This window comes from Mandrillus leucophaeus, unplaced genomic scaffold (assembly GCF_000951045.1).
Source record: "Mandrillus leucophaeus isolate KB7577 unplaced genomic scaffold, Mleu.le_1.0 Scaffold733, whole genome shotgun sequence".
NCBI classification, from domain to species: Eukaryota; Metazoa; Chordata; class Mammalia; order Primates; family Cercopithecidae; genus Mandrillus; species Mandrillus leucophaeus.
Window position 1 is genome coordinate 1,050,725 of NW_012107953.1, and position 23,728 is coordinate 1,074,452.

Below are 23,728 nucleotides of genomic sequence, written 5' to 3' on the forward strand. Positions count from 1 at the left end.
ATGCATACAACTTTCTTAGTCTAAAATCATGGTGGAAAAGCCTACAAAACTCCTTTGTTTTTAGCTGGTGAGGAAATTCTTCTCTGAGCCCTTAGAAGTTTCATCATAAAACTGTTACTGCTGAAAAGCAATGCTCATAAAGCCATATAATCTCTGAGCTGGACAGTCTGAGCGTGAACACTTCCCAGTGGCAGTGAGACAGTCTATTCCATTTTTGGACATCTCTAAATGTTGGAAAGTTTCTTCTTATATCCAGCATAAATCCGCTTCTGTGTAATTTCTACCCAATGGTCCTACTTCTGCTGCCTGGAATTACAAAGAACAAATCAAATTCCTCTTCTGCAAGGGAGTCCATAAAACATTTGAAGATGTCAGCTATATCTCTCTGTATCTTCCTTTCCGCAGACATTTGAAAATCTTGATTCCTTTGGTTCTTTCTAGTATAGTTCCCAGGCTCCTCATCATTCTAGATTCTTGCCCTTTCTCATAGCCTCCAGTTTCCCAGTATATTCCCTATAAAATGCTGCACCCGAACATTGACATAAAAACGACCTCTCACAGCTTTGACCAAAGTCCACCCCAGGAGAAATATACCACCTTCTAGCCGGGTACAGTGGCTCACCCCTGTAATCCCAGCACTTTGGGAGGCCGAGGCAGGCAGATCACTTGAGTCCAGGAGTTTGAGACCAGCCTGGCCAACACGGCGAAACCCTGTCTCTACTAATAATACAAAAAATATTACCCAGGCATGGTGGCACATGCCTGTAATCCCAGCTACTTGGAAGGCTGAGGCACAAGAATCGCACAAACCTGGAAGACGGAGGTTGCAGTGAGCTGAGATCACACCACTGCACCCCAGCCTGGGTGACAGAGTAAGACCCAATCTCAAAAAAGAAAAAAGAAAGAAATATACCACCTTCACTCTGGATGCTAAATATTCATTGATAAGCCAAGATACTCTTCTGAGAGACAACATTGTGAAAAAGTGGTGACACCATTCGTTTTGACTGAGTAGACCTAGATTTAAGAACTGGATCTGCTGTTGGTTGAGTGAGAGATTCATAAATCATTCTGAGCCTCAGTTTCCTCATATGTAAGTTGGACTAATCATGAGAACCTGCCTTCCTGGCCTCCTGTGGCTGCTTCAAGACTTAGATAAGGACACGTATGGAAAGAACTGTGTAGATGTAAACCACTGTTACCATCATCAGGATATACCGAAGCATATGAAAATAAGTAAATAAAATATTGATTTAAAAATAATAGCAGTAAGAACATACAACAGAGATAAAAATAATATCTATATTTCCCCTTTTAAAAATTCAAAAGGAAAATCATATAGAAATGTTAAATTCTATCCTTAAATGTCAAATGATCCATCGAAACTCCACTTGACCGTTGCTCTTGAAAAGCAGCATGCTGATTTACACAAGAGAAATAAGGAAAAATTCTCAAAATATTCACTTTTCAGCTAGAGGATCCCAAAATACATAACCATTTTTTTAAAAAAAACCGAAAACACTCGGAAGTATTTATATTTGCAGTGATCACGGGTTTACTTTTTCTTCATTACTAGCAGACAACGATTTGTCAAGATGCAAGGAAAGCCTGTGTTGCTTTTAAAAGATTTTTGAACATCAAGGTAACATCACTGCCAAAGTACAGAGAAAAGACACTGCAAGGTTCAGATAAAAGGGTGCTGGGATATGAAGCATCAGCACTCAGGGTAGCCTGACAGTTTTGGATAACAGCCAGACAAGAACTGCAGCAGAAGGCAATGCCCAGATGCACTTTATATTATTATATGATTATTATAGATTTTAAAGAGATTCAAGGGGGAAGTTTTTTCTTTCCCTAAGTGTCACTCATTTTAGCTTCTACTAGCATTTGGCACTGCTCAAAGTGAAAGTAAAAATTAAAACTGCCATTGTCTGGACCCATTCTGCTACTCCTTTATTCTACAATTCCTTTATTCCACAACTGAAAACAAAAAAGGCAGTTTCTTGATGCCTAAAACTTTTCTCTCCTTTCCTAACTTTTATCCCTGTTAATGTGCTAAATTTTTACTAAAGCAAACTGTGAGGTTGAAGACACATTCTACTTTGTGTTGACCAGCTATCCCTTCTGGTGACATTTTATTTTGCATGGAGTGTTAAGTGAATTACTGTGGTACCTATTTTAAACATGTGATTGCCCCAGAAATTACTATTTCTTTTCTTTTTTTTTTTTTTTTGAGAGGAGTCTCGCTGTGTCACCAGGCTGGAGTGCAGTGGTATGATCTCGGCTCACTGCAACCTCCACCTCCATAGTTCAAGCAATTCCCCTGCCTCAGCCTCTTGAGTAGGAGGGTTATAGGCACGCGCCACCACACCCAGCTAATTTTTGTATTTTTAGTAGAGACAGGGTTTCACCATGTTGGCCAGAATGGCCTCGATCTCCTGACCTCGTGATCCGCCCAGCTCGGGCTCTCAAAGTGCTAGGATTACAGGTGTAAGCCACTGTGCCCGGCCACAATTACTATTTCTATCCTTTTAGCCATACGACAAAGAAAAGATGATGATTCACTATAGAATCAATGTACACTTTTGTTTCAGATCTTAAATTTGTATAGTTTACTAATGTAAATTTCAAAGGGTGGACAATATAAATATTTTTAAAATGACAAATTGGAACTCATAAAATGTATCTACATAACGTACTCAACTATAATCCAAAGAAAAGTTTAGGATCAGATATGCTAATGCTATTAGGTTGGTGCAAAAGTAATTGCAGTTTTTGCCTTAATATATCAAATCATGTTCTCTGGGTATAAAGTCGAATGCAAAAATTCTTTTCTGGCCATACTGTGAAGGAGCACACAAGTTGGCTAATATTAGAGTGCTTATTATGTTACATTCATTATCTCAACTTAATCTCTATTACAATGCCACAGAATAGCCACTATTATTACTACACCCATTTAAAGATGAGGAAATTCAGATTAAGAAGTCAAGCAACGTGCCCAATATTACACAAGTAGTAAAGAAAAAGGGAAGGCAGAATTCAAACCCAGTCTGACCTCAGAACCAAAGCTCTTCACTTTTCCATTTTGTGTGAGATTAAATTGCTAGAGCCAAGTCCTTAGGTCAGCTCTGTACTCCTCCAGAGGGACCCATTTTCATTCTTGATGAGGTTTCAGTTCTTTCCTTCATTCACTGATGCAACAAACATTTGCTGCATCCAGGATCTGCTATGTGCTTTACATATGTTATTGTATGAAATCCTCCAAACAACCCTATTGTGTAGTTTTAATTAGTTTCACTTTACTAATGAGGAGAGAACATTCAGAGAGGGCATTGTCCAACTTTTTATAGCTAATAAATAGCAGAGTTAGGATCTGAACTCAAGTCTTACATGGTTCTGAAGCATATTCTTGTCCTCCTAACCACAATGGTTCCAAAGCTTCACCAGCTATAGTAACGACCCTCTTAAGAGTTTGGGTTACCTTTATATTTACACTGATCTTCTAGCAGAGCATTGCAGCAAGGTGTCCCAGCCCTACTGTCTCCTCCATGAGGTTTGTCCCAAACTCCTAAACTGGAAAGCTGAGGGGTGTGTCAACATTTAGAATAAGCCTCAGATTGCAGGGTTAGCTCCTGACTCATCCTTTCACAGAATAACATGTCAGCAGCCATTCACATAAAGGGATCTTTTTTCCATCAGGAAACAGCTTTCATGAGCTCTAGCTCATATTAAAAGAGGAAACTGACATCTAGGAAGACTGATTCTGCATGCCAATATTTACAAATGCCATGGGTAACACAGCCATTGCTTTAACACATTTGTAAATTTCTTGGAAATTTTCTTGTAAATGTCTTCTCTTTGTGTCTTATTCTTAATTCCATCCATTGTATCAGCAGTTCTATACCTCTCTCTGAGATCACCACATAATTTTAACTATAAGAATATCTGGCTCTATACCAAGCCAGCAATAATTACAATACAATCTCTACTAAATTATCACAGTGCTTCACAATGTAAAAGCATGCTTGGTTACCATACTTAGAAAAGCAATTGTGTTTGAGTAAAACAATTACTGGGCTGCCTGTTTTCACAGTGCAAAAGTCTCAAGAGTCAAGAAACATCTCATATGCACAAAAAGATGGTCTCTGCTCCCCACCAGACTGCATGGCCACTTAGGTCAATGTTCTGTGAAAATAAATAGTTGACCCTTGAGCAACACGGGTTTGAACTGCATGGATCCACTTACATGTGGACTTGCTTCTACCTGTGCCACCCCTGAGACAGCAAGACCAATCCCTCTTCATCCTCAGTCTACTCAATGTGAAGACAAGGATGAAGACCTTTAGGATGATCCACTTCCACTTAAAAAGACTAAATATATTTTCTCTTCCTTATGATTTTATTAATAACATTTTCTTTTCTCTAGCTTACTTGATTATAAGAATACAGTATATAATATGTTTAACATATAAAATATGTGTTAATTGACTGTTATATTAATGGCAAGGCTTCCAAGCAAATGTAGGCTATTAGTAGCTAAGGTTTTCAGGAGTCAAAAGTTATACGTGGATTTTCAACTACATACAGGGTCAGTGACCTTAACCTCCCACATTGTTCAAGGATAAACGTCATATTATATGTACTCTATTATGGCAAGAATACATTGTACACATTTATCAAAATTTGGCAGTAGACTGGTTCAGAATCAATGTCATATATATTATGAAAGCGTAATTTTAGTTAATTTAGAAAAATAAAATTCAGCATGGCAACTAGTCCTTTGCAATCATCTCAAATGCCAAAAATGAATTATGTACTTTACGGTAGTTCTTGATGAATCAGAGGCCACCTGGAGCATTGGATAAAAAGCACATTTCCAGGGCTATTGACAGCAAAAGTAACAACTGAAGCTGGGATTAGAGCTGAAAAGTGTGCTTCTGGAAAGTGTGTTTGTTTCTCAGTGTTTACCTATGACATTCCATTGTATGCTGAATAAATTTTAATTTTCAATTTAAAGCCACTGTTAATATCTCTCCCTTGCTGAGCATGGTGGCTGATACCTATAATCCTAGGACTTTGGGAAGCTGAAGTAGGAGGATCACTTGAGCCCAGGAGCTTGAGACCAGCCTGGGCAATACAGTGAGACTCCATCTCCATAAAACATTTTTTTTTTTTAATTAGCCAGGCACAGTGGTGTGTGCTTGTAGTCCCAGCTACTCAGGAGGTTGAGGCAGGAGGATCTCATGAGCCTCAGAGGCAGAGGTTGTAGTGAACCGAGATTGTGCCACTGCACTCCAGCCTGGGCAACAGAGCAAGACCCTGTCTCAAAAAAAGAAAAAATAATTGCTCCCTGTACTGAACCTGTCTGCAAGAAGTAAGTCATGACTTGAGTCTCAGAATTCAGATGAAATAAAGACAAGAGAAGTGAGGTAACAGTTGATAACTACCTTTTCATTTAGATCTCACCAGTGTGCCCTCAACTTTCTACTGAGTGAGGAAGCAAAGCACTGTTTGATGACATTAGGTAGCCTAAGCCATAAGAGCTTTGTCCTCCAAAGTACTTCATTTTCAAACCTGGGTGACTGCAAAAGGTACATCTACTACGTAAATAGTCTAGGTCCTTTACTAGTCTCAAGTGTAAGTTCTCAATGTACTCTGACCCTGTCTCTTGGTTCCTCTTTACTAAGGTAAGTAGATATCACGTCACCTTTCTTCCTTATGATTTTCATGGTGCTGATCTGACTTCCTCCTCAACACCACACTCTAGTATTGTGGATATTGACAGCTGGGGAGGCCACATTGAAAGGACACTCAGGCAGTGCCCTGGGCTTCAGGCTGCAGAGGAGCAGCACCATAATCCTCCTTCTCTGAGTTCATCTTTAGCCACTTTGCCCTGCAGTATTCCCCCTTTTATTCCATCCTCATTTGCTAAAGCCAAAATGCATTTCATTTTAGTAGCTGGAAAAGGAAGGGTAGTGCATATTTAAAATGTTCTAAATTGGCCTTTAGCATATGTTGCTGGCACAGCAGAGAGCCTGCTTCCAGGGAAATACGTACGGAGGTATTTTATCAAGCAGCTCCTGAGTGAAGTTTCTTCACTCCATAAATATAGAAACAGCATTACTGAAAGGAGACAGTGTTATTAGAGGTTAGGAAGCTGTGAGATACTTTCATCCCCCTTCACATTATGTTTTAAAGAATTCAATAATGAAAATGTTATTTCTCATGAACTGGATAGTTGATTATTACATTTTAAATGTATTTTAATCTGTCAAAGAGGTGATTGTTTTAATATTCCTACTTGAACAGAAATCCAATGTCACTTCTTTAATTACAAGGCAACCTAATGTATTACATTCTGAAATTGAAATGTAAAAGAAGGATATGATTTATGGTCAAAGATTAAGCAAATTTATCAGCTTAGGGTTCCTCCAAAATTTTAAACTAATTCTAGAGTGAATGTATCTTGGGAGTACTGTCTTCAAATTCTACTATTACCGATTTAAAGGCTAATTTCAGAATAAGATGTCTGTTTTTAACTAGTATAATTTTTCATTTGTCCCAAAAGGGGCTAATGGGTCCTGCAACAGATATGGGTTTGGTTTATAAATATGTTTTTGTGAGGAGATGGGCAGGACAGCAGTCTCTGTTGTATAACATGCTGCTTCTTGCCTCCTTCTGTTATTCCTTTCAGCACAGAATGCAAGCCTTATGGCTTTCCTATTCTAAATCTGAAGATGCTCTTTTTCTTTTTTTTTTTTTTTTTTTTTTTTTTTTTTTTTTTTGCTTTTCTGCAGAGGTTAAAGCATGGAATACAAACAGCAAATCAAACTCAGGGTAGATAAATAATACCGGTGTCACTGAGGGCTGAACAAATATTTGTTTTGTTAATTTTCAATTTCTCTTCTCTCTCATGGACTGAAACATGTCTATCTTTCAGATGTATTGGTAATCAGCCTCCATGTTCAGCTCTGAGACAACAGGAGTCATGGATAGTTTCACTGTTACCACACCAGGTGTAAAGGCTGAATGAGATATTATATGATGACCAAAACATATAATTTCAGACCAATCCAGCTCTTCCAGGCTTTAGAACATGCTAAAAACAATGAATATTCCTAGAGAAGTGAAGGTTTACAAGTTAAAAAAAAATTCAAGGATAAATTTCAAAGATGTTTCCTACTTATTTTGCAGCAGAAATGCAGTATGCTACAATATATACTGACAAAATGTTCGGAACCTTGAGTTGGTGCTGTGTTTATCCATTAATGAAAGTTCCAACAGAGTTCTTGTACATGCATGTTTTGATAATTACAAATTCTGCAGCATAAGAGTTTTACCTTGAGTTCAGTAACTGTTGATGATGATAAGAAGACATCATTTTCTTGGCCAAATATTTAGAATTCATCAGCAGTTTATTATACTACCCTGTCACTTTTTTTCTTGTATGTATGTGTGTGCACTTTAAAAGCAAAACATTTAAAAATCCCACAATACTAATTATATCAGATAGATGGATAAAACTCACATAGCTTTTGCCTGTTGCTTTTCTACTACAAGTCATGTCAATCTGAATGACTTTTTAAAACTGGTATCTCCCAGGAATTGCACCTGTTTCATATACAGGGCCCACAAAATGTTCTCTCCTCCAGTGTTTTAACTCATTTGGAGTTTGTTTTATTAACTTGATGGAGGAGCTTCAAAGGAAAGAAAGCATTAAATTGGCAGAGCCTAATCAAGACTTTCCCTCAGGAAGGGGCTGGAAGCTTTGGGTGACAGTCTAATTGCTTCTAAGCCCCCAAAGAGGCCTCGGGCATGGAGTAAGAGTGTGTCAACGTCTACAGGCCAAGGCAGCCAAAGCATTAACCAGGCAGAGTGCTAAAGACCTAACACATCACAGATCACTTCAAATGGTTTTCAAAAGGAGATTTTAAAGAAATAGTTTATGTCTGGCAATCGGTATAGTCCTAACAGAGGTCACTCCCACAATGCAAAACAAGCTCTTCCTCCACTCTTGCTGGCTGGGAGCTTCCTATCAAAGCTGTACTTCAGGTCTTAAGCCAGTAGAGTTTTATATACCCCACCCCCAACTTCAAGCACATGGAGCAGAACACCTGCCACATACACACAGACCCAGCAAAAGGACACACAGGAAACCATCAAATAGGCTATCTAGCCACTGTCCAAGGAGAACAGAATTAAACAAACTGATTCTGTTCAGGGGATGTGGGAGTCAATCAAATAAGCTACCTGTCAAACTGCTTACTTCCATGTAGCCCTTTTGTATCTTCCAGATATAAAAAAGAGAGTTACCTAGCAGAATTTCAGGCTATTCACAGTATCAAAAATAATAATAATAACCAAAGGGTAATAGTAAATCTCCTTTTTATTGACCAACTCAAGGAGAGATTTTTGGAAAACAGTGATTTAATAGTTCTTAAGTACTTGGTGTGCAAAGAGTGAACTAAATATTTGTATTATGGGTTGATGATAACTTACTGGAATCATTACAATCTAAATCTGAAATTTAGCCCAGACTTTTAAAAAATTGAGATATCTGATAATTAATCTGTTAATTTATTAAGCAAACAAAAAACAATAAATCGGAAGAAAGAAAATACATGTGTTTTATGACTTTCTTTTAAGTTTGATCTTCATCAGACAAGGGGAAGCATATATTTAGTAATGCTAGGGCATCATAATAATAATAATGTTTTCCTACAAAACTGTAGACAATAAAGCAGAAATTGTGGCTGTTTCTATGGAAATTGGCATGTGCAAGGTAATTACTTCTATTTGGCCGGTTAGGACCTTGTGAGCAGTTGGATACAAATCTGGGACTGCGAATGAGGCTAATACAAAGAAAAGAGCTCTGCAGTCATTAGAAACGAGGTGGTGGTCATAGTCATAAAAAGTACTGAATTCATCCGAAGTCAGATTTAGATGAAAACTGGGACTCTGCTGAATGCAAATTGCTGCAATTATTACTATATTATTTTTATATAGACTTTTTTTATGTATAGATCTCCTTGAAGATAGTGATGGTGTTTACTTGTCTCTGTATCCCCAACACTTAGCACAATGTTTGCACACAGTAGTGACTACATAGATGTTCGATGAAGAGGAATTGTAGCTGAAGGGTAGTGATGCTTAGAAACAGAAGAACTGTGTAAAACATCCAATAATCTCTTCCTGTGTTCTGGGTCCCTGTATAAAATTTTGAGAGAAGCTAAATATTATAAACAAAGGTCAAGATCAGGAAACAAAATAATGGCAGGCTGCAAAAAGGAAAATGATAATCAGGACTGTTGTTAAAGCAATGCTAGAAAATTATGCCTAGCCAAGTAGATAACTTAAGCACCTAAGGCAGAATGAAAGTTTCTCTCTTGTCATTAAGTCCTCTATTCAATTACCATTTATCGGGGTAATTAAACACTGGAAAGTGATGCCAGGCTAATTGTTAGATTATGATAATTACACGTCTTTGCTATGCTACAGCTGATCAAAATAAGATGTGGTCCCGTGCACTTAGCCAAAGCTGCTCTGTAATCGTCAGACTTTTGTACAGAGCTAGGACATTTATTACTAATTCATTACAAATCAGGCGGAGAAGCTTATTATTTGTAATGCTTCTACCCGCCCCCCACCCCCCACAGCCTCCTGAAACAAGACTCACAAAAGGTTAAGCACAAACTTCTGCCTCTCATTGGCCCATTTCCATCCCAATTACACAGTTGAGCAGCATTAGGTGCCTCTATTTGAGAGGGTTCATCAGGCTGCTTCACAAACATCCTGCAACCGCCTATCACATTGGCAGAAACATCCAAGACTCCTTTTCAGCCCCTGCCAACCACTGTTTTGCTCTCAGTTGTGTCCCAGCAACCATGAGTTGGAAATACAGAGGTTCCTTTGGTCTTGGGGCTCCCTCCTGCTCAGGTCAGGCCTCAACCAGGCTGAGATACGCCCAGGGGTTTGCTCCAGTTAGCAGGAGTCATGGGGAATACAGACTGTTCTCCACCTACCTGACATCCACTCTCTGTTCTTCAAGCCAGGGTCAGGAGAGGAAACCAACATTCTCAGGATCCCACCAAAGTCACCTCAAAGCTACCAAATAGACTCGAATCTTTGGAGAAAAAGACTAGAACCAATGCATTGTCCTTGGGCTTTACAAGGCCAGAGTCCCTGGCATATCTGGGGTTTAGAAATCTCTCCTTCCATCTCTGTACTAACTGCTCCAGGCCACTGTTGGAAGGTGGGAAGGCACACAGGTATTTTATATTCTTCATTTGGCTTTATCCTGGGACTTTTGGGGTCCTCCCTGCAACCATCATCAGAATGTGTTAACATGAGCCACTGTGAGGTGGAGAAAGCATAAAGCATCAGGTTAAAAGTTTAGTAACTGCTAAAACATTTAAGTCATGGTATGGCTCTCTATTTTGGGATTTTTTTCTCATTATTTTAGCAGTGTTACAGACTGAATGTTTGTCTCCCCCACCCCAATTCATGTTTAAGCCCCAACCCACAATGTGATTGCATTTGGAGACAGGTCCTTTTTGGAAGTAATTAAGGTTAAATGAGGTCACAAGGGTGGTGCCCTAATCCAACAGGATTAGTGTCCTTATATGAATAGACAGCACAGAGCTCACTCTCCTTCTGCCATGTGAGGACTCAGTGAGAAGATGGCTGCCCCAAGAGAGCCCACACCAGAACCCAACTCCTGTTGGACCTTGCTCTGGGACTTCTAGCCTCCAGAACGGTGAGAAAATAAATCTCTGTTGTTAAAGTCACAGGGTCTATGGTAGGTTGTTATGGAAGTCTGAGTAGACTAATATGAGCAGTTTAGCATTAAATTAGGGATGCAGTGGGGGACAGGGTGGTTTTGAATTACATTGCTCTCAGTGACTTCAGATATATGTAAACATCAATAAAAAACAGCTAAGTAAAAATGTCCAGAAAGGAAGGGAGCAAGGGGGAAGGAAGATAGCAGAGTTATGCCACTATCAGCACTTCTCATGATACCCTGCACATGGGAGAGACTAAATATCCACTTGCTGCTCTGACCAAATGCCTGCTCTGAGGCGAGAAGGCATGCTATTTTTCTAAATAAGCATAGTTTCACCTCTGAAATTAACTCATGGCACTACAAAAACGACTGTATTATCACCTGGCAACTGTGTTATCTCACTGTTTCAGCAAGGCTTTTGCCCAGAGATAGAATGAAGGGTGTTACAGAAAAGTCACATATTCCATTTTACCCTTCCTTGACCCTGGAAATTAAAACAGAATATGCCACCACCCTTCAACAATTGTATTAAGTGCATTCTAGGGGCAAAAGAAACCATGAGGTACTTTGTTAACACCAGAATACATGAAACTGTCATTTCATGCACACATTTATTGGTGGCCTGTGGTTTAGACTGGGGAGCTGGGGAACAAAGGTACTTCAGTTCATCACATAAAAATGGTTTTGCACTACTTAGTATTACTATTTCCTCCCCACACTCATTAAAAGGATATCCATTCATACAGCTGGATCCTCTATTTACTTTTATAGCCTGGACCACAGAAAGATATATGCAAGAATAATGCAATCATAAAAAATAAGAAACTAATTGCTCCATCCCAAGGAAACATAAGGGGGAGAAAGAAATAAACAATTCACCATTTATTTCTCAGAAATAAATCTAAGCACTTTAGAGGATTCTCAAGCACTACAATATTTCTACCTACTTAAATGCTTGTCTATCTCAATGACAGAGAATATAGTTGTTTTTCTTTTTCCACCTTTCATCTTAATAAACTCTTACTTTCAAAATGTCTACCTTGGAAAAGAACTATAGTTCAAAGCAAGTGCACATGATCTTCCTATTGAACTTGCAGAATTTTTGGTATTGCTAGAAGCTCTGAATGAGCCACTTGTGTCAACTGCAAGGTTTCAGAGGGAAGGTTAATGCCAAGACACAAAGAGGATGAAATAAGCAGATGATAATGGGCACTCCATGCCCATGACAACTCAGCACTGTGAGCTTTGAGAAGACAGGGTCGCAACTTACTTTCTTCAGTACTCAGTAGTGCAATCCCAGATCCCAAAGTTTCACGATGTACACATTAACATTTTATTGCTGCTCACACTGTTCAAGGCAGACAGAAAGAGAGGATGTGAGCTATTTTTGGTCACAAACTCAGTGTTGATGAGCTGGGTCAAAAAACAACACAGGATTTACAAAATCTATGGGAGATATTAAATGAGATTGGGACTAAGCACAGAATCTGTATGCAACGTAAGGGTAAATGTTACTCTAATATAGCGCATCAATTGATTTATTTACAGAATAGGGTAATTTTACTTGCTGATATTTTAATTCAACATCTGGGTATCTACCTTGCACACGTCAAATATTTATCAAAATCATACCCCATTTTGCATGCTAAAAAAAACTTGGATTTTTTTTCAATTCTACAAATATAAAGTATTCCTTTCAACCCTCTCTCTGAGAAGTAAAGGCATAGGGCAAACAGGGATTTCACCTTGGCATATCTCAGATTTCTGGCTCAGGACACTCTGTATCTGAGAGAGATTCACAACAGCCAAAACCCACTCAAGGATGTTTTTAAATCCAGTCATTAGTTAAAAACCCTAAGTCATGGTCTCTAAAAGTACTGGTTACTATGGTTCTATAAACATGACTAGGGAAAATAACATGACATGTGCTGACCAGGTGAGCAGATCAGAAGAACAATCTACCAGGCTAATATAAGAGTATACCCACTCTTGGTGCTGGTAAACCTGCCCTGAAGCATGCACTAATATTCAGGGCTGGAGCAAGGGAGGATAGCATCCTATCTGCAGAAACACCTCTTCCTTCCTTGTGTAGGCAGTGAAACTGTGCTGGAATTGCGTTTCCCACCATATGACTGGGACATGATCTGAAGCTTACATATACTTCAATGTAGGGTTCTGAATCCTAAAAAGTTACAAATTATTTTAACTCACTAGAGGAAATGAAAATTAGGAGCTGTGGGAAGTGCCTATTGTTTTTTTGTTTTAGTTTAAATATGAATTTCTGGCATAAAAGCTGAAGAAATATACTTACATATGCATAGCACTTTCTGGTACAGCATTAAACTTAGTTTATTTTTTAAATAAAGGTGGCGCCTTCTGGATATAATATCTCTAAAGATGTCAGAGATGTTTACAAGTATATGGAAACATGAAATACTGCATTTCTTTGGCAATTAGGACATTTAAAAATTCATATCACATATGAGAAAATTGAGTTGAGTCTAATGATGAAAAAAACTTACTGGACAACTCAAAATTAGACATATCACTCCTGATTTTCTTTGAATCTATGAACTCCTCCCACGTAAAACTTTTGATAAAGGTTTTGACTCAACAACAGCTACAACCATCTTAGTAGAGTTGAGAGCAACAAAATCCTAACTCACCACTGCTTGAAAACACCAGGTTATTTGCCTTCGTATTCTAGACCAATAACCTGGCTTTGTCTCCTAGACACCACTGATGTTCACTAGTCTTAACCTACAGTAATTATATAAATATAAATAGCATGCATGACATCAGCTTGCAAAGAGATGACCTTTTTTTTTTCCCCATTGATACTCGGGTCTTAATAATTTCATAAGAACCCTACTTCAGAGTCAAGACTATAGAGAGATATACTAGTAAAATAAAGTTTGAGCCGTCATCTTATCCAGCTGTTTCCTTTTAGAATTCTTAACTATCTAGTTTCTTTTTTGAAAATATCCAGGGGAGAATTTCATTCTAAAATAGTAGCTCTTTTCCAGGACCTATAGATGTCATTCAAAATTCAGTGCATAAAGAAATTCTCTTTTCAAGGGCATCCAGTTTCCAGTGTAGTTCAGAGCAATCCCCTCAACCCTGGCCTATAAGAAGATTTGAGAGAAACGTATAGGAAATTTAGCTTATGTTTTCCTAGGAAAGTTGAGCTGATTGTATTATCGACTGTCTATTGCATTAGCAATTTCCAACTGAATTACAAACTGTTTCCCCGCATTATATTGCTATTGTTCAATATCATTTTCATTGCCCTAATGACAAAGCTATATAATATAACCATAAAGTACTGATTATAGTTAACCATAATGGAAGCGAGCTAAGGAAAGCTCTATTTTTAAAACAAGCAAACAAAAAGAAGAAATGCTGATACTCAGAAGATTTTTTTTTTCCCCTCATTTTGGTTTACTGGATTGGGATCAAAACAACACTGACAAATTAATTCTTCTTTCTCTTCCAACGATACAGAGGGTATTTCCCCCAAGATAGAATTTCTAGAAAATTTCCCAAGGAGCAAAAGCTCCCCAGGTACAAAAAACAAACAAACAAACAAACAAACAAAAACTGAATTATATATGTCTTAAAAAGTGCCTACTTCACACCAGAGTATTCTCTTCATATCATGGAAGAAGATATCCAAATTTTCCCTGGGGTACAGGTTTCTCCCTGTCTGTAGATGAGCTCTTTGGAGAAGTACCATTATGAAACCATTAGGGTCATTGCTTATTGGCCTATATTAAATCGACCAGCAACACAAATGATTAGGATGCTGTACTGGGCAAGAGGTTGCCCAAAGAAGATGGCAAATGCATAGCTGAGGTTTCTGCCTTTTAGTAAAGGCAATGAAGATGACTTGGCAGTTCCTTATATACCCAGCTCCTTTTCCATAGATAGAAGCAGTAAACAAAGAATTGAAAGGAACAGGCAAAAGATAAAATTCTTGGGTGTTGCTAATTATATGATGGCTACAAACTACAGTGCCAGGCACTTGCTGTCCTCTGACATGCATGCCATACCCATGATACCCCCTCAAGAACAGCATAATTAGAGTAAGGGGGAACAGAGTATCATTCCCCAAGCATTTCTTGAGTTGAACTGGAGACAGTTAATGAAACTACTGTACAGTGCTATAGTGGCAGATGATCTGTGACTCCCGTTGTTCTAGGCGCTTAAACATTCAACATCTGAAAAATTCTTCTTGCCATTTCTTCGGTAGATATGGTGTAAATGCCACATGTTCTTACTCATAAGTAGGAGTTGAACAATAAGAACACATGGACACAGGGAAGGGAACACTACACACTGGGGCCTGTCGGGGGTTGGGGGAAAAGGGGAGGGACAGCATTAGGACAAATACCTAATGCATGCAGGGCTTAAAATCTAGATGTCGGGTTGATAGGTGCGGCAAACTACCATGGCACATACCTATGTAACAAACCTGCACGTTCAGCACATGTATCCCAGAACTTAAAGCAAAATATAATAAAATAAATTTTAAAAAGATATGGTGTAAATGTAAAGTACACTGGAAATGCCGGCATGTCAAGATCAGAGACTAGCTCCTCCAAGACAAACTCCGGTAATGGAACAATCCTTCCTCTAGAGATCTTTGGTGAGTATTCACGTATCTCTGAGGAACATAGATGATAACATCATCCATGTGGACACAACATGCTGAGTGCTACATACTATATTTGATGCATTGATCTGATGTCAGTGGCTCAGAACAGTTTCCTCAATGCTCAATTTACTTGCATTTTCTCATTTCTGCACCCCTGAAAAAAACTAAAAGTAAATCAGGGTGGTATCTGTTAGACCTCTTTCAATAGTGTGTATTGCTTGAAAGATGAAAGAGAACATGCATTTATCTTTTCCTATTAGAGTGCTAATTTATGCAAGTTCATTTGCCTTTTGCGTCTATTGATTGGATTCTTGTTGTCTCATCCCCTGTACTCCATTAGAATCCTCGCTGACTTAACAATAATGCAAAGGCAGAGAAAATTTGTACAGATTTTTACATGCTCTTGCATCTATAGCCTATTTAAAAGTTTGCATAAGCAAGACAGTGTAAGTAGAAATTATGGGCAACATGAAAAAGTATTTCACATCATTGCATCAGAAAGAAAATCTCAGAGAAGATGAGAATACTTAATGGTTGAACTTCTCTTTTCAATTTTAAATAGTCATGGCTGAACATTTGAAAAGAATCTTGTGCTTCAGGCATGCTGAAATTAAAATAGAAGCGCAATTTGAGATTACAGTTTATAAAACCACTAAGCACAGCTGCTACATGCAGGACAGGAATGGTCCTCCTTTTCCAAATCCATTTGTGTAAGTCAAACTTAGAAGTAAAATTTTCTTTACTATGAAAACTGGCAAAAGGACACAGACCTAGGAGAATAATTTTCCAACATGGTTTCCTACTTATTTGCTCCCAGACTCAAAGAATGCTTGATTTCCTGCTTCATTGGGAATATATATAGATATTAATTAGTTTAAATGCTTACTGTTTATAAGGTCAAGCAAACAAATCTGATTTTAGCTTCAGGAATAATGATAAAATAACTTATTTAAATATTAAGTGACATAAAAGCTATTAATCATTGGACAGGAGTATAAAGAATGCCATTTAAAAAAATTTTTTTTGGAGATAGAGTCTCACTCTGTCAACCAGGCTGCAGTGCAGTGCTGTGATTTCGGCTCACTGCAACCTCTACCTCCTGAGTTCAAGTGATTTTTGTGCCTCAGCCTCCCAAGTAGCTGGGATTACAGGCACCTACCATCACACTCGGCTAATTTTGTATTTTTAGTAGACACAGGGTTTTACCATGTTAGCCAGGTTGGTCTCAAACTCCTGAACACGAGTGATCTGCCTGGCTGGGCCTCCCAAAGTGCTGGAATTACAGGCATGAGCCACCACACCTAGCCTCAAAGATTGTCATTTGAGATATAACTTTAAACCCCAAAGAGTATTTTAATCCACTTTGTACAGAGCACACATGTGCTCTATTGAAGGGTGGATAACTATTCCTTCTGGTTTTCACTTGACTAACATATCTGTGTCCAAAAAGGAAGAGGAAGAATGTAAAAGTCCACTGAGAATCTGTTCTCATCCTCCAGGTGATTACTGGCCTCAGAGATTTGACAATGGAGAAACTGCAAGATGCTCACAAGTCCACGAAAAGAGAGGCTTCTCAGCTTATTGAGAATTCTAGAGTTGTTCAGGCAGGGATGTTCGACAGAGGCAGAGGGACACCTAGCAGGTGTGGAGTTCAGCCACCCAGACCTCTCCAAGGATGGCTGCAAATAGCACAAGATGTCCAAGAACACTAATAGGCGTCCTCTGAACCACTTGGGAGGTGTCACTAATAAAAAGTGGAAATCAAAATGGAAAGAAAATTGCACCTCTAATCCTTCTTGTGGCACCTGGCTTTTTCAGCACGTATGGTACATAAAGTTTGCTAATGTCTGGTGGTTATCAAGTAAATCAGAGTTGATTAGAGATGTTTCAACTTTATCTTCATTTTTCAGACTTTATAGACATCCATCTGATAACTGAGAATAAACAACTACCTTATTGGTTGTGGCAGGCAGTGCAGGAAAGAGGTTAAGAGAAAGAAATACACAGTTGTCTGTCTATCTTCGAATCTGGGCTCTGCTGCTACTAACTGTGTAACCTTGGCACATTCCATGACCTCTCCAGATCTCAGATTCCTCACCTGTAACATCAGAACATAACACCTCACTCCTAGGACATGTTCGGATTAAATGTATAAACTAAATGAACAAATAAATGAGGACTAAAAGTACAGTGCTTAGTAGAGTGCCTGACAAATGGTAAGTGCTCAGTATGTATTAAAACTAAGTAAGAGGAATATATTCAATTATATTATTTATGGAACTAAAAAGGGTATTTTTTTAACCACTAAAAGAAATTTTAATTATTTGAAAAGCATCTTGAGAATCTCAAAGATCCTGCAAAATAAAAATTTCAACAGTCATTATAACATATCTTGAGTAGGTAGAGTGTAACTTTTGTTTATGAAGTAAGGAAATGTGATTTCTAAAACTTTAGACAGGCAGGACACGGTGGCTTACACCTGTAATCCAAGCACTTTGGGAGGCCAAGGTGGGCAGATTACAAGGTCAGGAGATCGAGACCATCCTGGCTAATATGGTGAAACCCCATCTCTACTAAAAATACACAAAATTAGCCGGGCATGGTGGCGCATGTCCTGTAGTCCCAGCTACTCAGGAGGCTGAGGCAGGAGAATCGCTTGAACCCTGGAGGCAGAGGTTGCAGTGAGCCAAGATCACACCACTGCACTCCAGCCTGGGTGACAAAAAACTTTAGAAATTAAAAACTTAAAAAAAAAAAAAAACCCTTCAGAAAATGGGGAAAAAGACACTGACTTTCTCAAGGGGACTGTCTATGCACTCACATAGAAATCTCGGTCACCTCCTAGAAGCATGCAGGATATATAAACACACAGAGGAAGGGTGGGCAGTTGCCTCTGTGAGGTAATTCTGGGACACAAAGGCCATCTTTAAACAAAACTGCCTTCCCAAAAGTGAATGTCAATCCTTAAATATGTGTAAAATGTTACTTTGCTCGGGAGGAAAATCTTACTTGCCAGCTAATGCATTAACATATTTTCATCTCTCTGACCCATAATACCTGTCACCCAACAGAGTTAAGACTCCTGAGAGACTGGTGAACACAGTGGGTAACTTTTTATGAGAAAGGGGCCTCAGGAAAGGGGAATCAGACTGAATGACAGAGGTACAGGGTGACAACAGAGGAACACTGAGACTTTGCAATTCTGCTGAGGTCAGCTCAACAGACTAAGTGTCTTCACACTGCATTAGACTAAATGATGTTTCTCTACAGGAAGACCTGTTTTAACTTAAACTTTAAAATTACACTGCATTTGAGCAATATGATATTTGATTGATCTTCCATCCTTTCCTAGTATGATTGACTTTTCACATATTTATGTCCTGTCTCCCTTGTTAATTAATTAATTCATTCAAGACAAGTATATTGATTGCCTCCTGTGGCTCAGGCTTTTTACTTAAAGGTGGAGAAACAGAAATGAACCAAGACATAGCCCTGCCCTGGAGAAACTGACAATCTAGTGGGGAAGGCAGTCATCCAAATACATCACTCCAATACATCGATGTACAATCACATCCAAATACATCACTATAAATGTAAGAGAAACGTGTACCAAATGCTGTAGAAAACAGTAAACAGCAAAATACTTTAAAAGAGTTCAGAAAGACCATACAGAAGAGCCAGCACCTGCAGGATGGACAAAGGGGAGGGGGGCTTTTCAGGCAAGGCAAAAATGTACAAACCCAAAGAAATGTGAAAGCAAGGACTGTGTTGAGAGCAAATGAGACCACCAAAGGAGGTTAGAACCCCCTTTTTAAAAAGGAGTTTGACAGGCAATTAAGAACAAGGGATTTTTTTTTTTTTTTCCTCTGAGATGGAGTCTAGTTCTGTCGCCCAGGCTGGAGTGAAGTGGCACAATCTCAGTTCACTGCAACCTCTGCCTCCTGGGTTCAAGCGATTCTCTGCCTCAGCCTCCCGAGTAGCTGGGATTACAGGCGCCCACCACCACACCCAGCTAATTTTTGACTCCTGACCTCATGATCCACCCACCTCGGCCTCCCAAAGTGCTGGGATTACAGACATGAGCCACTGCGCCTGGTCAAGAACAAGGGAAAATTTTAAAGAAGGTGAAGAACATGACTGGATTTGTATGTTAAAGTGATCATTATGTTAGTCCAGGAGAAGACAGACTGGATGGAGTGAAAGCTCAGAGTAGTAAGATCATTAAGGAGTCTACTGCATTAGACCAGGCAAACAAACACACAGACCTTGCCAGCTTCAGCTGAGAATTCCTTACTCCCTGGCACCTGCCAATAAACTATTCACTTATTCATCCATTAAATGACTATTTGTAGAGGCCCTATTGTATGCCAGACACTGGCACTGTGGAAAGCTACAAAATAATACACATAAAGGCTTCACTTCAGCCTCTTATGACTGCATAGACATGATAAGAGCCTGAAGTAGGTCATTTGTGGGCTTAAGGAAAAGGAGATGGACAAGAGAAAGGTTACACAGAGGGAGGAACATCGGAAGGTTAAAAATAATCCCCAGGGCTGGGAGTGGCGGCTCACGCCTGTAATCCCAGCACTTTGGAAGGCTGAGGCAGGCGGATCACGAGGTTAGGAGTTTGAGACCAGCCTGGCCAACATAATGAAACCCCATCTCTACTAAAAATACAAAAAATTAGCTGGGTGTAGTGGCACGTGCCTGTAATCCCAGCTACTTGGGAGGCTGAGGCAGGAGAATTGCTTGAACCCAGGAGACGGAGGTTGCAGTGAGACAAGATCATGCTACTGCACTCCAGCCTGGGTGACAGTGTGAAACTCCGTCTCACAATAAATAAATAAATAAATAAATAAATAAATAAATAAATACAAAAATAATCCCCAATATTTGCTCATTATTTTGCAGCTCTTACATATCACCATGAAGGGCAATGTGGGGTAGGTTGGGGTGGGGGTGAAGGTCTAAAAGAGTAGTGCATGTGAAGTTAAAGACCTGGGTTTAAATACTTGCCCTGTATCTCAGTTTTTAAATAAATAAATGAAAAATTAGGTGTCCTAAAGGTTCTATAACACTTTCAGTTTTGCACACAGAACATGCAGAATAGTCAGCATATATTTGGTGACTGAATTATTTCAGAAGCCAAATGATACGATTTAGTGGAACACTTGAGACTACAGCTAATTCTGCTCCTGGATTTACATTTATCACATCAATTTCCACAAATGAAAAGCAGCTATAACCAAATGGCAAAAGCTGTCAGAATGTCTAATGCCTACGGGCACAAGGAGGTCATAGTGATTGTCTAGTGACTTGTATGAAAGGGTAGAAGCCGAAAACATGGCTAAAACCATAAGAAAAGAAGGATTCTACTCTTTCCTGATGGAAAGTGGCAGAACTAGGGACATTTTAGGTGGTGAATACTAATAGAAATGTCACCATTGATGAAAAGCTACATGAGAAGATGTAGCTTATCACATTATCCCTCCCTGCCCCCCCCCACCTACACCTGCTCTGAACCCTTCCAACAGCCAAAGCAGCACAACAGGAAATGACAAGAATAATGATGAGAAAAATCAGTGAGGTCACCATTTAATAATTTTCCCCAAGTATTTTCTGCACTGTTTCATGGAGTATTGTCACATCCAAAATCCTTAAGAAGCTCTCTAGGTTCCAACATTCCTGACAGGAATATAAATAAATAACATACACTTAATCAAAATCGTTTTACACCTGCTCCCTCCTACTAAAAATGATAGAAAAGAAAACATCTGCATTACCGTCTCTGGACAAGTAAACTTCTCCTCTTCCAAAGTCTTTTGAAGGGTAATGAGATGCCTTACGTGCAGGGAAAATTTAAGATTTTGTCCATGTCTGAAATTGTTGACAATATGTTAAGCAGATGGAGGTCATTTCTTTTGTTTCTCCAACTTTCCCTTTTGGCTCTGATGGAGGAGATGCTGACATACATGTTTTCGTTGTTTTGCATGGCAGATAGACTTGCAGATCTCAAAGGTGAAGCAAATCATCTCCTTGAAAATGATGGGTTATTTTTGTAAAAAAAAAAAAATTTGTATTAACGATGGCAGAAAGTCGTGAAATACTTATACGCCTTGACTTCCACATGAGAAGGAAGGAGGGGAGTTGTGAGAGAGGGAATGGGATATGCCACACAAAAATTTTTTGGTCATTTTGATTCATAGAAACAAAATGGCTTTTTAAGTACCCTGGGACCTCCATGTGTTTGTTTAGGATTCCAAAGGCAAAGTTCTTCCCTCCTCTAGATGACAGCAAAATCTCCACTTCCTTGAAAACTGGTGCTGTCAGCCTCAATGTGAACAAGATTTAAGTAAAGCTGCAGAACTGGAATTGTGAAATGCCTCCTGCCATGCTCCCTCTCTTGTCTTCTTTCTAAACTAGTTTTGTTGACTAATGTTTTCTCCTCCTGGTATCCTTAAGCATGCGCAAAGCATTAATTCACACATAACATTCAAGAGCGCCTAATGCCTCGAAGTATTGCTCAGTAACTCCAGTGTTTTTTCTACTTTTGCTCCTAAAATTTTGCCTATAATTGATAAAAGCGCGAAACACTGAGCAATTACAGGGCTAAGGGTGAAAGCCAGGGCACTGGATGTATGTGGTTCATCTACTAAATACGCCAACAAAGTGTCCATTATTTCACATGAACCAGACTCTGTTTTGTAAGAGACACTGGGGGTGTTTAGAATTCTAAAATTATATGGTATTGTTGAGGTCAATCAGAAACCACTCAAACCAATGAGGATATGAGAGTTATGCTTATATGCGGCAATTCAAATGTAATATTAAAAAGTCACAATGCTTTATCATTTATCCCATTTCTTAAGAGAACAAAGGTAATGATTCTGGAGGCTTTCCATTGTCTTTAGACAACTGCAAGAAATTGAGAGCTATGTGGTCTTGGCATTTGATCTTGAAGGTTAATCCCTTGGGAAGTCAGAGAGCTTTCTTTGCAATGTCTAGAGGACTACACTATTCTATAGCATAAAAGCTGGAGGTCTTACCAAGATGGAAAATGTTAAATATAGTTTATTAGACTATTAAAAGTTTATGACATCACTTCCCTATTCTCTGGTATTCATCAGTAAGCCCCCATTGATCTCTACAGGAATCTCAATGTAGCTTCTTATACAGTAATACCTATGAACTCAAGCTTCAAAGCTTCATTTACTTCACATGTGTAATTTGCCCACTTATTCCTGCTGAGATAATACCCTTGGTTTAACTGCCCATAGAGCAACTGGATAAATCAACTATGTTGGTTTGTATTAGCTGTCTATGCATATGTGTAAAACAAAAATAAATAAATAAATAAAAAGCAAGATTGTTCAAGTCATTAACTGCAAAAATTAGAATAAAACTTTTTTCCTATAAGCCACAAATAGACTCAACCAGCATTTCTAAATTTTACAAAATGAAAAAAGTCCTTCAAAATATACTTGGAGATATCAACTACTTCATTGTTTTGGAGGCAGAGAATAAATAATCTCATATACATTTACATAGATAGATTTATCTATAGAGAGAAAACGATGGTGAATAGATGAATGAATGAATGAATGAATGGATGAATAAATAAGTGAAAACCTAAAGGAATGAGTGAACAAATACATAGAAAAAAGCATATAAATTATACAAGCCTGGACCCACTTAAGAAATGTCAGACTTATCAGGAAACAATAGGTACTGGAGAGGCTGTAGAGAAAGAGGAATGCTTTTACACTATTGGTGGGAGGGTAACTTAGTTCAACCATTGTGGAAGACAGTATGGCGATTCCTCAGGGACCTGGAACCAGAAGTACCATTTCACCCAGCAATCCCATTACTGGGTATGTACACAAAGGAATATAAACCATTCTACTATAAAGACACATGCACACATATGTTTATTACAGTACTATTTACAATAGCAAAGACATGGAACCAACCCAAATGTCCATCAATGATAGACAGGATAAAGAAAATGTGGTACATATACACCATGGAATACTAGGCAGCCATAAAAAGGAATGAGATCGCGTCCTTGATGAAGCTGGAAGCCATCATCCTCAGCAAACTAACACAGGAACAGAAAACTAAACACCACATGTTCTCACTCATAAGTAGGAGTTGAACATCGACAACACATGGACACAGGGAGGGGAACAACACACACCAGGGCCTTTTGGGGGAGTAGGGGGTGAGGGGACAGAACTTAGAGGATGGGTCAATAGGTGCAGCAAATCACCATGGCACGTATACCT

At 38.8% G+C, this 23,728-nt stretch overlaps 1 protein-coding gene across 1 annotated transcript in view; it reads right to left on the reverse strand.

The window, feature by feature from the left end:
• Window positions 1-23,728, reverse strand: part of LOC105528796 (ephrin-A5-like) — an 84,723-nt gene that overhangs the window by 47,916 nt on the left and 13,079 nt on the right. The gene's annotated exons all lie outside the window — the stretch shown is intronic.